This window comes from Caretta caretta, chromosome 4 (assembly GCF_965140235.1).
Source record: "Caretta caretta isolate rCarCar2 chromosome 4, rCarCar1.hap1, whole genome shotgun sequence".
In the NCBI taxonomy this organism is placed as follows: domain Eukaryota; kingdom Metazoa; phylum Chordata; order Testudines; family Cheloniidae; genus Caretta; species Caretta caretta.
Genome location: NC_134209.1, coordinates 104,555,084 through 104,572,590, shown reverse-complemented (window position 1 = coordinate 104,572,590; position 17,507 = coordinate 104,555,084).

The window sequence follows — 17,507 nt, the reverse complement described above, 5'->3', positions numbered from 1 at the left end:
TGGCATCTGGTTCTGCTATCCTTACTCATTTTGAGTAGTACCTTTCAGTGGGACTATTTCTATAGTAAGTTACTTCTCAGCATTGGAAACCAGAAACTGGTGCTAACTTTGGTTTTCTGAAGCTGAGAAGGCCTGACAAAGGTGAAGATAATTGAAACTAATGTAGGTGGATTGGCAGGCTGATTTACATAATTTACTTAAAATGTTTTTTCATCCCCTTCCAATGTACACTTACTCTCAGACAACAGGATAAAAAGATCTGCTCTCAGTTTAAATCTGGGATAGTTCTTCTGACACCAATAGTAATTCAGATTTACACCATCATATCTTAGAGCAGAGTTTAACCTGTTCTCAGGTCATTTAAATAAATTAATTGTTATCCATGAAATTTACAATAACCAGCTGCTAATGTTGCTGTTAATACAAAATCACGACTGAGAAGTGAGAGCAAAGGTGATCTAAAGGTTCAAGATACACAAGAAAAACTACAGCAAAAACAATGACTGTTCTATTTTATGAATAATAATTTTACTGTGGCCAAAAGTACACACAGCATTTTTCAGACAGACAAAGAAAAAGGCATGGTCCCTGTCCTGAGGGACAATCTTGCAATCTACAGTTAGAAATGATGCAATGAGTGGGGACAAACCCTAAAGGAAGCCTTGGCAGGAGCATGGAACTGGAAGAGACCTCACAGAGCATCAAGTCCAACCCCCTACTATTAAAGTCCAGTCCCCATCATATAATCTAGGTCATACATTTATCAAGCTCCATCTTCAAAATTGATGAATCCCAAGATGCACAATTCACATGGCAGCCCTCCAAAACTTAAGCATAAACGTGTTTCTTTCTAAACCAGGTCCTTAATGATAGAAGAGGGTGCAATGAACTTCTCCTGTCCTTGACCCCTGTATAGTATATGGGTAAAAGTCACACTACTTGGGCTCAGAGACCATACAGACTATGCAAGTATAGCACTACCCATGCCAATAGACTCCTTAAGGTGGCCAGGAAGAGGCAGGGAGAGGACTGGGCTATGTCCACCTCCTTCTACAGGCCATTCACATTACCTCCTTTATGTGAGAAAGCACACTTCACCCTTTCAAATGGTGTCACAGGAGCTATGCTCCAAGAGTCATTGTACTTTTCTGGTGCTCAATGCCACCAATACTTCAGATAGAGCAATAAGCCTCAGTACCAACTCCCTCATAAGCTGTGTAAGACCACCCACCATCCATCTGGTCCTTGCTCCGTTGCAGGAGGTTTCAGGATGCAGCTGCATAACTCAGTACAAACAATGGACTTGAAAAAACAAAAGTAAAAAACAGACAAACTTCTCCCAAGTCCGGTTGCACCCTCCTCCACAGCAAATGCTGAGAAATTAAGTTAAAATACCAATAGGCTGACACTGGTGTATGTAAATATATTATGTTTTGGAGAGAGATTATTGCATAAGGGAATTCTTCATTAAAGGCAGCCTGCAAAGCTAAAATATAAAAGAGAAGTATTTCTGCTGGCATACTTGTTTCTTCCAGGACCCCCTTGGAAATGACACACTATCTCAATAGGAGATTCTCCTGATAAAACAATACAAGAGTGAAATTCACAATAGTACCTAAATCACTAAGGAATTCAAGTCTAATTAATTTTCATTGGTACTTTTGCTCCAAAGTGACTTAGATGCTTTCAAAATCCCACCCAAAATGAGCATTTTAATAAATGGCCTAGGATGGATAACAATTTAGAAATTTAGAACTAAATCTTAATATTGACTTCAAATGGGAGTTGTCAGGGTATCCCCCCACTCTGAACTCTGGGGTACAGATGTGGGGACCCACATGAAAGCCCCCTTAAGCTTATACTCTACCAGCTTATGTTAAAACTTCCCCAAGGCACAAATTCCTTTCCTTGTCCTTAGATGGTATTGCTGCCACCACCAAGTGATTTATACAAAAATTCAGGGAAGGGTCATTTGGAATCCTATCCCCCCCCCTCAAATATCCCCCCAAGCTCTTTCACCCCCATTCCTGGGGAGGCTTGAGAATAATATACCAACCAATTGCCTTAGCAATGTGAGCACAGACCAGATCCTTTGTCTTCAGGATACTGAAAATCAATCAGGTTCTTAAAAGAAAACTTTATTTATAAAGAAAAAAAAAGAATCACACCTGCAAAATCAGGATGGAAGGTAACTTTACAGGGTAATAAAAAGATTTAAAAACACAGAGGATTCCCCTCTGGGCTCAGCTTCACAGTTAAAAAAAAAAGGGAATAAAACTACCTCTGTAGCATAGGAAAATTCACAAGCCAAAACAAAAGATAACCTAATGCATTTCTTTGCCATACTTACAATTTCTGTAGTTTTAGATGGATTATTCCAGATATATTTTCAGGAGATATTATACCTGCTTGGCTTCTCCCTCCGTCCCGAGAAGGAACAACAAACAAATCCTTCCCGCCCAGATTTGAAAGTATCTTCTTTTCTCATTGGTCCTTCTGGTCAGGTGCCAACTAGGTTATTTGAACTGCTTAACCCCTTACAGGTAAGGCAATCCAGGACAGTTGCCAAGGATACATAAGGTTGCTACCCTTCCCCCTATTCATGACAGGAGTTTTGCCTGCACATGGACAACAGAACTTTGTCAAAATTCCCCACATAATGGGTCTGATTCTCACTTACACCAAGGCCTCTTTATACCACTCTGGCAGCATAAAGGGGTCATAGAGTATTTGCAAGTGGTGTAATTTAACAGAATAGTGTAAAAGAGCCTTCTCGTGTAAACAAGAAGCAGGCCTTTAAAAAAAATCAGTGGGTGATTTGGCTAGAAGAGGTCTGCAGAATTGGTCCCTCTATCCCTCAGCACCAGTTTTTGGATAAAGCGGATAACTGTTTTTCTGTGTTCACATCTCTGGTGTTTTATGCTTTCAGAAAACATTAAACATAATCAATGGAATAAAGAAAATAGGCTTGCAGGAAATTTGGAAAGTCTAGAGAGTACTTCATGGAGTACAATTAAGCTTGAGAGAAATTCATTAACCTTAGGAGCCTGTATAAAGCACAATAATATTTAGAAGACCATTAACTGAGCCAAAAGCTAATTAAGTATTAACATGTTCTTTTAAGTTAGAAATTACCAGCTTCCTTTGCATTCTGAATCTTTATCCCATCTACTCCTGTATTTGGCTGAACTAGGTTACGAGCCCTCCTCAGCAGTGTATCTGCTAAGCAGCAACTGTTCTTGTATGTATGTGCTTTTTTTTTTAAAGTGCCACTCTCATAATTACAGTGCTCTATAAAAGTTTCAAATCTATGCTAATAGGTCATTAAAATATATGGAATACTGTTTATAATTCAATTGCTGTTGAGTTTATTCCACTACGTGCATGTAAAGGGGCTTCAGTCAGGGCCCACATTCAGCAGCCATGTCTGTGGTTGCTGCAATTTATTCTCACTCTCCCCCATTTTATGGCTGTGCTTGTCAAACCACAGCCATCATAGCTACCAAAGGTAGATCTCGGACACATGATTTGCAGTCACTCCTGCGCTTGGAAGTCTAAAATTACATGAACTGCACTTGCAAATAACTGGGGGATAAAACTGACTGAACTGAGAAGAAGTGCCTTAAAAATCAGACCCAAGGGTCCATACAGAATATTGTAACCGGTAATTAAAAGAAAAGAAAAATAGTTCTTTATAATTTGTCCCTGGCTTATATTTAAATAAATAAACAGGCCCTACATCAAATCAGAATTTGTCTCCCTGAACTTTTAGTTTAGAAGGTTAATATGAAACATGCTTTATTGCTCCAAAATGTTTTTTGAGTCACGTTTGGAGGTACCTAGACCAGGGGTCTCCAAAGTGGGGTGTGCGGCAGGAGGAGCGCCACCAGCACGGCAGCACCAGCGCTCCTGGACCTTTGAGTCTGCCCTAGAGCTGGCCCTGGGGGTGCGTGATCCAAAAAGTTTGGAAGGAACTGATCTAGACTATCAACTGAATTAGCAATTAGAGGTTTTGCAGTATTCATCCTTTTGTCTGTAATGTAAAAATGGCCCCTAAAATATAATATTCATTTCTGCCATTACTTTTTAATAACAGACTGATAGTTTCCTACTGGTCAGTTGTTCCACTTAAGCATACAATATATACTGCTGGAGGAACTGTCTGCATTAAAGTGCAAGTGGAAACACTTTCTGGTTATTTTTTCATATTAATACATAATAGCTACAGAATCCCAGTGTCTGTAATATCATTCTATGTCAAACTTCACATATACTTTGAGATCACAAAGTTGTTATATAGATAACAAAGGTTAGAAGTCAGAGAGGTAAAAAGTCTTTTTAATTTGCTGAACCAGCTAGCTGAAATCAATTACCAGATTCACTCGGAATCTGTTCTACTGATAATGAGATAATTGCATCTTTAGCTGCAGAAAAAGCTTTTGATTCCATGGAATTAAATTACATATCCACCTTACTCAGAGAATTTAATTTTGACACGACAGTTATTCTGTGAATTGAGCTACAATATACTAAGCTGAGAATCTGAAACTGTCCAACTTTTTAACCTTTTCCCGATTTTCATTGATTACAAAAAGCAAGCACAAAATAAACAAACCTGGCAACATGGCTGCTACCAATTTTCTACCTTATCCACACCAAGTTTCATGTGGTGCATGTTTTTGATGGTTTCCCTTTAAAGCTACAGCAATGTTTATTAGTCTGACTGCTAGAATGAGATGAAACTACATGTCCTCTTGAACTCAAGCAGGAGTAACGGCATGTTTAAAGTTAAGTGCAAGTGTAAATCTTTGCATGATTGAAATCCAAGAGAAATTTTTTCCCATCCAGAGTACATTCAATAATACTTTCAAGGTGACTGACACTTTTTGTTCTCTGAGAGAAGGTAAAACAAGAACTCTCGACTATTCTTTAGTTTTCCTAAATAAACAAAGTCAACCACCGAGCTCCCAGGCTGCCTTGGTTGCTTTTCTGAAATTTGGAACCAGACAAATATTCATGTGCTTCAATGGGGTGGAGGGGTGGGGGGGGAGGAGAGTTGCTTTTAAAAGAGCATCTACTGTCCTGCTACCTTTGATTTTCCAATTCAGAAGTTAAACAGAGCTGTGTTGTGCTTTTGATCTATCCTTTTTAACAGAAAAATCAAACCTGAAAGTATTCTAGTGAGGAAAGCCTACTAAAAATGACTCCAATAGAAGGAAGGTTAGGGCTGCTAAATAGACAGGAAGGTTTATACCCCAAATAAAACTCTGTCTTCAGTAATTTTTAAAAGAATTCACTTCCAAATACTAGGCAAAAACATTTGATAATTTTTCATTTCTATATTAATATCCTTCCACTTAAGCACAATTATATAACTACAAATGTTTTAAATATTTTTTTCAATCCATATTATATTTTCAGGTTGCAGGTTTTTGCACTGTAGGCCAGTGCTGTCAGATCTCATTGCAGCTACCCTGGAACTTTGTACATGCAGAGAGATGCCTGTGATGGTAGATTCTATTGATTAAATGCTCTTCAGGGCAAAGACAATCTCCCAGCACAATGGGGCCCCATTCCCAACTGGGACCTTTGGGCGCTACCATAAATATAAATATTTACTATTAAGAACAGGAGGTCTGTTAGTATTGCCAATTGACTTTCCAACCCTCCAATTCTCTACAGGCTCTTCGAGGAGGAGGGGAACAATACCCATCTAGGGCTCCCAGGTACCAGGAGCCTAGTGTGTCACCGTATTCCTCTATTCCACTCTCTCACAACAACTTCTGTTGTGTAAATAAAATTAAAATGTCTAAGTGAGTTTCAAACCTGCAGAATGTGCAGCTCCAGCTTTGAGATGGAGGGACAGGAAACCAGGTTGCCTTCAGACAGGGCAAGAGCGTGGGAGAAGCAGCCCTAGAAGTGGCTTCCTGGGCATGGAAGTAGATGAAGCAATGAGAGCTGTTAGCATGACACTCCCAGGAGATAGACGCTTCAGGGTGTGTTTTAAAGAGCCATCACTCCACACCTATTTTAAACACAAATCTGCCTCCCCCATTTTAAACACCTGGCCTATACAATTAAAATGTGCATTCGATGTAATTTTATTTAGATATTTGTATCAGTATATTTAGTACTGGTGGGGGGAGGTTATATTTTATAACATTGGCCATAATGTATTAACTACGGTAGCTTATTGACTTCTGAAAACCTCTGACAGAGGTGAGTGGGAGAAAATATCAGTATAGAGATAATACGTTATAAATAAATAACATTATTATTAGTACTTGTAGAAGAAATTTTCAAACCTAAGCATAAGTCGTGAGTTAATGGAACTTGCTTAGGTGGTGCCCAAGACCGTTGGCTTGACAAATGACTCATGATGCCATTTTTATTGCGCCAGTGCTGCTTAAATGCATAGAGGGTGTAACAGCGAAGGGCTCAGAATGGGAGTGGGGTGAGCTACACAATTTTCTTGTTTCCTAATGAAGGATTCCTGAACTGACTTTGATAGCTGTTATGGCAAAGGTGGTAATGAAAGGCTGACTCACTGTATGAAAACTAGCTGTAAAAGCTAGTCATAAATGGATAAAAACTTGAGAGCTTTTTCACAAGTACCTCTCCGTATCTGACACACGTGTCCAGATGGGCTGGCTATTGCATTCACTAAAGGTGGTTGGGAAAGAACATTCTGTCTGATGGAGAATACCTGAGAAACAGACTATACATTGCAGAGGAGTTTGAGTTACAAAGCAGCGGGATACAGGGACAAACATGTAAACGCACAGGTCCATCTGAACGGAGCCCAGGATGAAGCTTTATGGAGAGAGGCTTTGTGGATTCCAAATTAAGGCCACAATAATTCTGAATGACACTGTCCATACAGGGGTTTAATGTGATTTAACAAATCCAAATTCACACCTCTAGTTAATTCAGATTAATTTTTCTGAGTGTTCCCATGTAGACAAGCCCAGTGAAGATGCTCACTAAAAGTATTAAGAACTGTGGTCTTAATTCTCTATTGACTTGCGCTATGTAGAGTCACACAAGAGCATGAGGAATGCAAAGTGGTTGTAAAATGCTACAAGTCAAAATGGTAGCATTTTATATCCATGTTGCACTGGTGTAAATGATTATTATATTGGATCCAGTGTGAGGGTGAGACCTCAATATTGATGAAAAAATGATATATTAATCTATCAACTTTTAATGTTGGTAATTACAAACATGTTAGCATCTTTACTGAACATTAAGATATAGCTGCACGTAAGTTATAGTCCACATGATTAAAAAAATGTAACTAGCTAAATATAATATTTTGTTATGTAAATGTTCAAGCTCATGAATATAATTCTGCTTTGGTTATCCAAGGATGAGAAAATATCAGGAAGATAACTCCTCCTTAGCCATAAACCATTAGATTAGACTGCATCCTGGCACAGAAAGCATTTTACCATTTACTTAGCAATGATATTAGGAAATTACATTAGACCCCTTTGAGTTTAGTTAAAGTACTTGCAAATAAATGATCAGTCCTTCAACATTTAAAGAAGGAAACAAAGTCATAAAAATTTCCAGCTACACAATTTTTTCCTAGAGGTTTTAAGGACAAAAGCTGAAGTTTTTCTTTGGGAGAAGAGAGGAAGTTGGGTTGGTATAACTCACTTTACACCTAGATTTATCGCTCGATAACACAGCCTTACATATCTTTTCACAATTAGGTCATTTCCTAAAATATGACTATTTCATATTGTTTCCTTTCTTGAAACAAGGATACATTTGTACCAAACTGGTATTTTATACAAAATGGGGGAATTCATTCTAGGCAGGATTCATTCTACCCTGAACTGTTATGGTTAGATAAGGATCTTCAGCATTAATTCTCTTTGATGTCTTTTAGACCAAATTGTGGTTACCAGTTACAGTCTTTGCAATTAAAATGTCTGTCAGATATATATACAAAGCACCAATCACAACAACCAAGCTTACATTCATTTTTCAAAACAGAGGGGCTACAAAAATCAGAAAATACAATAATTTTAATTATCCTCAATTAATTAATTCAATTAATTTGACTGGGCAAATGTCACCTCAGGATATGATGCAGAGATAAAATTTCTAGACACTTCCTGCAGCAGCTATTCCTGGCACCCACAAGGGGAGAGGCAATTCTTGATTTAGTCCTAAGTGGAGCACAGAATCTGGCCCAAGAGGTAACTAGAGCTGAACCGCTTGGTAGTAGTGACTATAATATAATTCAATTTAACATTCTTGAGGGGGATATAATACAAATCCCCTCCCCCACCACAGTAATGTTTAACTTTAATAATGGGAACTATACAAAAAATGAGGATGTTTATTAGATGGGAATTAAAGAGATCTGTCACAAGGGTTACTTACCTACAAGCAGGTAAATGGTGACTATTTAAAAATACCATAACAGAGGCTCAGACTGAATGCATACCACAAATCAGAAGACACAATAAGAGGATCAAAGGAGTATCATGATGACTAAACATCAGAGTAATAAAGGTGATTAGAATCCTTTAAAATTTGGAAGTGAAGTCCTAGTGAGGATAATAGGAAGGAGCACAAACTCTGGCAGGTTAAGCATAAAAATATAATATGGTAGGACTAGAATTTAAGAAGCAACTTGCTAAAGATGCAAGAACTGAGGAGATATTTTATCTTTTAAGTACATCAGAAGCAGAAAAACTGCCAAGAATCAGTGGGGCCAATAGATCACAAACGTGCTAAAAGGAGCGCTCAAGGAAGACAAGGCCACTGTGGAGAAGCTACATACATTCTGTGCATCAGTCTTCACTGCAGAGGATGTGATGGAGATACCCAAAAATAATAGCTCGGATGTCGGTGACAAGTCTGAAGTACTGTCCCACATGAGGTGTCAATAGAAAAGCATTTAGAACAAATGGATAAATTAAACAGTAATAAGTCACCGGACCAGATGGTAATCACCTTACAGTTCTGAGGGAACTCAAATATGAAATTGCCAAACTACAAACTGTAAGTATGTAACCTGTCAGTGAAATCAGCTTCCGTACCAGATGACTAGAAGGTAACTGATATAATACAGATTTTTAAAAATGTCTCCAGAGGCAATCCTAGCAATTACAAACCAGTGAGCCTAACTTCAGTATCAGGCAAATCGGTTAAAACTATAGTAAAGAACAGAATTATCAGACACACAGATAAACATGATATGTTGGCAAAGAGTCAGCCCAGCTTTTTTAAAAGGAAATCATGCCTATTCTTTGAGTGTGTCAACAAGCTTGTTAATAAGGGTGATTCTCTAACCTCAAATACTCTATATCGACTGAGTTTTTGACAAGGTGTCACACTGAAGACTGTTAAGCAAGGTAAGCAGTCATGGGATAAGAGGGAAGGTCCTCTCATGGCTCAGTAGATAGGAAAGTGTAGGAATAAATGGCCAGATTTCATAGAAGAGAGTGGGGTTCCCCAAAGGTCTGTGCTGGGACCGGTGCTGTTCAACATGTTCATAAATGATTTTTGAAAAAGGGGTGAACAGCGAGGTGACAAAGTTTGCAGACTAACACAATTACTCAAGATAATTAAAATCCAAAGTAGATTGCGAAGAGTTACAAAAGGATCTCACAAAACTTGGTGACTTGGCAACAAAGTGGCAAACGAAATTCAATGTCAATAAATGCAAAGTAATGCACATTGGAAAACAGAATCGCAACTCTACATCCAAAATGATGGGGGTCTAAATTAGCTGTTATCATTCAAGAAAGATCTTGAAGTCACCATAGATAGTTCTCTGAAAACTTCAGCTCAATATGCAGCAACAATCAAAAAAGGATAGAAAATGAGACAGAAGATATGCCAGCACTGTATAAATCCCTGGTTCACCCACACGTTGAATAGTGTGTCCAGCTCTGGTCTTCCAGTCTCAAAAAGGAACAGTAGAACTGGAACAGGTTCAGAGAAGGGCAACAAAGATGATCAAGGGTTTGGAATGGCTTCCATATGAGGAGAGACTAAAAAGATTAGGGCTGTTCAGCTTAGAAAAGAGACACCTAAGAGGCGCTATGATAGAAGTTTATGAATTATGTGAAAAAAATAAATAGAGGGATGTTATTTACCCTTTCACAGTATATAAAAACTGGGGTCACCTGATTACATCAATAGGTAGCAGGCTTAATCCAAATAAGTGAAAGTATCCTCTCCCCCCACAATGCACAATAAATCTGTGGAACTCATTGCTTTGGGCTGTTGTGAAGGCCAAAGTATAACTGGGTTCAAAAAAGAGCTGGATAAGTTTATGAAAGACAGGTCCATCAATGCGAGTTAGTCAAGATGGTCAGGGATGTAACCCCATACTCAGGGCAACTTTAAACCTCTGTCTGCCAGAAGGTGGGAGTGGACGACAGACATTTGATCACTCCAGAATTGCCCTTTTCTCTGCACTCTCCCTCACGTTCTGATACTGGCCATGGTAAGAAACAGGATACTGGACTAGATGGACCATTGGTCTGACCCAGTATGGCAGCTCTTATGTACGTCATGGGAGGTAATTGTCCCACTTTACTCAGCACTGCTGAGGCCTCAGGTGAAGGAGTACTGTATCTAGTTCTGGTCACCATACTTTAAGAAAGATGTGGACAAATTAGATGAAGTACAGAGCAACAGAACAAAAATGGAACAAGGTTTAGAAAACCTCACCTATGAGGAAAGGTTAAAAAACTGGTCATATTAAGTCTTGAGAAAAGATAACTGAGGGGGTGGGGGGGAAATCTAGTAACAGTCTTCAAATATGTTAAGGGCTGTTATAAAGAGGATGGTGATCAATTGTTCTCCCCGTCCAGTGGAGGTAGGACAAGAAGTAATGGAGTTAAATTGTAGCAAGAGAGAGCTAGGTTAGAAAGGTTTTCCTAATATCAAATAAGGACAGTTAAGTACTGGAATAGGCTTCCAAGGAAGGGTGTGGAATCTCCATTACTGGAAGTTTTTTTAAGAACAGGTTAGTCAGACACCTGTCAGGGATAGACTGAGTTTACTTTGTCCTGCCTCAGCATGAGGGTCTGGAGTTGATGACCTCTTGAGGTCCTTTCTAGCACTACACTTCTGTGAATGTATAGTGTGACCTAAGGTATGTAAAAGAACCCCCACGACTAAAAGAGGAGTCACACCCTTGAGTTGGCAGCAAGAGAAACTGTAAGAGCTGGTCTACCATTTCTTATTTCTCTAATCTAAGTACTTGTAGCATTTTTAAAAAATAAAGTTACCTGGTGTCCAACAATTTTAAATGACCCCTTTGTACCTCACACCAGTGTAATAGAGAGTCAAGCCCTGTGTCTCTCTGCTGAATTTCTGAAGTGCAATGGTCTTTGAGAAGCTTTGCTGTTGTATTTGCCACCTTTGCTCAAGGTAAAGTGAATTTGTGTGCGGACTGGGTAAAAATCACCTCTGTTCAGATGATCCTCATAGATCTCTGCACAATTTTAGTCATCGAAAGGCCTCAAAATGGGATTTATATTGGAGATAGGACTTGTATGCATCCTCTACCAAAGAGTGGATTAAATAGACTAGGAGGAAGTATCCGGAAGCCTTGCCACTAACTTCTGTCCCAGTGAGGAATCGGCCCAATCTTAAATCCCCAAATCTACCTACTTGTTGGCAGAAGAGAATACTATTCTCTAGAGAATATTCTCAAGTGTAGAAGGACCACTCTTCTGCTTTTGACTAATGAATAACTATTTTGATCAATTGCTGAAATAAAAGAAAGCAGCTATGGAGGTCCAGTGATGATGGGGAGGAAAACAAAGTGTCAAACAGAATGAGGAACATCTTTTATGTTGTAGTTCAATGAAGGAGTGCACTTGCTTGGATAAATATTACAGAGCAGAAATAATATAATACCCAACTGAGGACACAGAATATATGTTCCTTAAAAATATATTGGACTTGTCATTGTTATTTATTGTCATAAGACAAAAACAAAGAACATTGCAGTTTCTGCTGATGCTGAAACATTTTGACTGCGTAAATTATATAACAATTTCAAGTTAGATTTTGGACACTGTTCAGAGGGAATTGAGAAGGTGTGTCAATAGTCTGCAGCTTTCAAAAAGAGTGAAAGGCAGAGAAATTGCTAAATTAAGTCTTAGAAAATAAGGAAAAACATTTGTGAAATTGTGGCAGGAAGCACAGAGACAAAATGAATGTATACCATACTTTATCTAGAGTAAGCTCACTGGTGGCTCTAGCTGGGGTCTATGGATGAAATTTCACCCACAGAAATCAAGCCCAGATGTGCACTACAGGAATGGCTCTCATCTGGCTGAGAGCGCAGCTGGCATTTGGGTCCCACTCTGCTTGCTGTTGATTCCACAATAGTGCCTCTCAGCACCAGAGAATGAAAGGAAGCCTTGAGCAAGCAGGGAGAGTTAAGGAATGGGGTGGGGGAGAGAGAAAGGGGACTGAAGCCAAACTGTTCTCCTTCTCTGGCCTGGCAGGGAGTTCTGGTGTGGGGCAAGGGACAGCAGGAGTGGGAGCCTGCACTCCGTGTGCTCCTGCCTGCTCCAGGCTGTGATGGCAACTCCCTCCTGGGGACCCTGGGGGGTGAGTGCAGCTGCATGTAGTCTTGCACTCATTGAACTGGGAGGCTACATCTGCCCCTGATAAGTTACAATTTAAGTTCAATTCAGATCCTAAAAATTAATCCCTGGCATTTTCTTTGGAACAAGGAGACTTTTCTCTACAGATAAGGAAATCAGAAAAAAAAAAGTTTCAAAAGCATATAATGTTAACAGAATAACCTAAAACTGATCAACAAACCTCTTCAAATAATCAGGTTGGGTTAATTGAACTGAAGAGAAGTCGATGTGCTCTGATAAGCTCACCGAAGAAATCCCATAAAATCCTACATCACGTATTGAAAAGAAGCACTATTTAAACTGAATTCCCCACAAAACAAAGAGAAACTGCTTGCTAACTATAAAGGCAGAGAAGACGAAAATTGAAAAAGGAAGCGATTGTTACATTAGATTTCAGAGGTCATGAAAAAGTACTATTTTAATTAAAGGTAAGATGAGGGAGAAAGTGCAAAGAGCTGAAGTTTTGGGATGAACTGATAGCTTTATGATGATTGCCATCTGAACCACCTGTCTATGAAGAGAAAAGCGGATTATGAAACACATTATTAATAAGCAATGCTTCAAACTCTTCAGTAATAAAAGGTATCTTAAGTCAGCATGAATCAGTTATTATATATCAGTTCTTCTCTTCATCAAATATTAAGGTCTGATGAGGTACTCGGCAAGCTACTGTATATTCCTAAGTCATCTGAATTTGTCTTGATGACATGTGGGGCTAAATGTGAGATGCTTTCAAGAATCAATAGTATTTGCCCATTTACATCAGCAGAAGATTTGGCCTAATGGGTCCAATTCAGACCTGGCATAAGTCAGCTCCTTTGACTTCAGAGTTTAAGACATTGAATCATTTTGGTGGTTAGAAATGGAGGTTAATGTATATGATTGAGGAAGAAAGTAACTATACCTAACTTAAACAGAATATAGTTAGGCTCCTAGAAGAGTGGTTTACAAACAGTGGGGCGTGACCATTGCAGAGGAACATTCAGGGGGCATGGTGGGGCAGAACATCAGAAAAGAAACAAGGTGGATGAGGTTATATCTTTTATTGGGTCAACTTCTATTGGTGAGAGAGACAAACTCTGGAGCTTACACAGAGCTCTTCTTCCTGTCTGGGAAATGTACTCAGCATCTCACAGCTAAATACAAGAACAGATGTTGATCCAATAAAAGATATTACCTCATGTACCTTGTCTCATTAATGTCGTGGGACTGACACAGCTACAACACTGCCTATATATATATATCAAGAAAGAAAGAACAAGAGATTTTAATTTATAGGACCCACCTCCCAACTTTTTTTCCCTAAGGAATGAAAAGTTCCCCTACCATGAAGTCCTAAAAGTTGGCAACTGAAACCAAACAGCATGGTTCTAACTAAATGTGCTGTGCTGTGCATGTGTTCTGCTATGTATGTCTCTTGCTACCCACAGCAAACTTACCTAGCTCAAATTTTGTGCTTTCTAAGTAAATTGAACTTTTTTTCTTTATATCAGTTGCCATCACAAAAGAAAGCTCTAATGCTATTTTCAGAGATTTTCTGAAAAAATCTTTCTGTGAAAGAAAATAATTTCTTTTACACCACCATAATTTGAGTTGCATTTTATCTGAATTGCACATGTCTCAAAAGCATTTTATAGACAATGGCAAAGTAGTCCTCATCTTCTTTCACTGCAAAATGTATCTTTGGATGCTGTGGAAGTTCAATGTATCTGTATCTACATATTGATATGTAAAATATACACTCCGTGATAAGCCACACAATTTGACCAACATCAGCAAATGATAGTGTCATAGGGGCTAAGGCTAGATAGGTACTGTTCAAATAACAATAGAGCTCAAAAAATTATAAATAAAACAAGTGAAATTGTAATATTTGGAAACATGCAGGATGGCAAATACTCTCTTTAGTCCAGACATCACCCTGTTTGTTCATGTCTTTGTGACTTCCAGACTGCATTTGTGCAATATATTCTACAGTTGCCTGAGGATGTTGTGAAGTCCAAGACTACAACAGGATTTAAAAAAAGAACTAGATACATTCATGTAGGATAGGTCCATTACTGGCTATTAGATAGAATGGGAAGAGCTGGTGTCCCTAGCCTCTGTTTTCCAGAAGCTGGGGATGGATGACAGAGAATGGATCACTTGCTGATTACCTGTTCTGTTCATTCCCTCTGGGGCACCTGGCAATGGCCACTGTTTTAAGACAGGATACTGGGCTAGATGGATATTTGGTCTGACCTACTCTTGAATACTAGTTCTGCAAGGTGCACTCAGCATGCATCTGCTTGCCTGCTTGGTAATGTTATCCTCAGAAAATATTATACTAGTTTAAAATAACATTTTACTTCTATCTATAAAGCCCTGAAAGGCTCAGCTCCTATCTCTCTCTCTCTCTCTCTCTCTTTTACTATAACACTAAAGTAAATGTAGCCATACTAAGTAAATGCAGATTTCTTTTAAGCCATAATCATGGATGATGTGGTGAATAATACATGAAATGTGTGATATGGAATTATATGCCTAATAATAACCATATACTTTCTCAGTTTTCCAAAAAAGTTTTTTATATCTATTCATTATAGTAATCTGTGAACACACTAGACCAAATATACTTCCACTGTAAGTTTGTTTACTTCAGTGGAGTTGTACCCATTTATGTCAGTTGTGAATCTAGATCATTAAATGTAATCATGATAGCCACAAGAGGACCAGATGGCAATCTATATGGGACATTAGGAAAAACTTCCTAACTGTCAGGGTGGTTTAGCACTGGAATAAATTGCCTCGGGAGGTGGTGGAATCTCCATCATTGGAGATTTTTAAGAACAGGTTAGACAAATACCTGTCAGGAATGGTCTAGATCAGTGCTACTCAAAGTGGTGGTCCGCAGACCGGTGCCGGTCCGCGAGCCATCGGCTGCCGGTCTGCGCACATATTGGAAAAAAAATTGCCGGTCCCCCACATCAGATAGTATTATCTAGACCAGCGCGTCTCAAGCTTAGTCCTGCCACAAGTGCAGGGGACTGGACTAGATGACCTCTCGAGGCCCTTTCCAGTTCTATGATTCTATGTCCTATTATTTTTTGCTTCCCAATACAAGACAATTAAATAAAAAAATTCTCATAAATCTGTATTAGTCATTTTGCACAAGAGGCATAAAAAATAAATAACTCCACTGCTCCCGATATTTTTAAAAAATGGCTATATTGGTAATAGCCTTGAAATTCACTCCATAGTCACAGCACACCAAATCACTATTGGCAACCATATGCAATAATGCAAACCTGTAATGTCCATATCAAAATAAGTTATACACTTATGAGAATTCCTCCAAGAAGAATTTCAGTTCTGAAAGCTCCATATGATGCCTTGACTCTTACCTGAGCACAAGTCTCATTAATTCCAGAACTTTCACCTCCACCCAAACAGTTCTAACTAATTTCCTCCTTGCCATAAATGAAAATGTTAACTCAGAAATCCTCATTCTCTTTCCTCCAGCTACAATTCATGTCAGTTTGCTTTGCACAAGAATAATACATAATTTGAGACATACAGCACCTTCCAGCAAAATAAAATAGTCATGCAGCCTTCCAGTGAGAGCAGGTAACAACAAATTTTAAAGACAATACTAAGTGATACAACATCATATGAAGATTAAACCCAATTGAACTAACTCTTTAGTTTAATCTCTTCAGAAAAAAAACAAACAAAAACAAAAATAGATGAATCCTAGTTGTTTATTTTAGAAAGAGAAGTTCCTTTATGCACCAGTCTTCCAATGTCATTTCATCATTTGAGTGCAGTCCAGCTCTTCTTACACTGGAATGCTCCAGGAGTTAAGAAAAACACCTACTGAGTCCCATGTGTGCTCTGCTGGACAAAGTCTTTTGTAGCAAGGCACTCTGATTTCTGCAGCATGCTGGCACTGAATTTTGTAGCGGACTAAATTTTGTGTCAGTGTAAGATGTAAAGAAAGCATTCAGAACACGAGAAGGTTTTTTTTAATGTCCTATAATGTTAATTCTTCCCTCAGCTATTGTGCCCTCTACAGGCTTTTTTGCAGTCAGAGTAGAGTAAAGGGGTCAGGTCAGGGGATAGAATCTAGCCCAAGGTGTCTCAAGTTGGTGACACCGAAAATGAGGTGCACAAAAATTAGTAAACGTATCCCAAAATGCTGGTATAAGGTAGAAAACAGACTTACCTGCTAACATGCACTGGGTCTACAAATAGCTTTCCCTCAAGCTAATAAAAAGCCTGTCTCTGACATCTAACTTAACATACAGTCAGTAGGAATACAGAATCTGTAAGGCTATCAGTAATAACCCTTTCTGATGAAGCCCAGAGTTACACACAGCACCTCACAGGTCAGCAGAGTTGGCATGTGCCCAGTACCTTGTCAAAGAATGACAATGTTTTGTTCCCCATGCTCTCGTGGAGCCTGCTTCAGGCAAAGTGCACAACACCTTTTCCATTAAAGGCACTGCTGAGACATTAATATTTACAATAATTTCCTAAAATAATTTCTCAGTAGGTTGGGGGGATGCTTTTTTCTATGAAATTTCAATTACTGTGTTCTAGATTCATAGATTTTAAGACCAGAAGGGACCACTATGATCATCGAGTCTGGCTTCCTGTGCAATATAGTTTGTCCAAGAGTGGCAAAAAATGAGGGGGCTTCGCTTCAGAACTTGAGCTCAGCACTCCACACCCTCTTTGTCTAGCCGTTGGGAGATTCTCCTCCCTTCTTCTGGATGTTGGGAAGGAGTGGGAAACAGGAGGGAAACAGCAGCATGCAGAAGTTGAAGCACAAGGATTTCCTGCCAACAACGGCTGCAGGGGGAAAAAACGTTTATGGAGCCATGAGAAGTA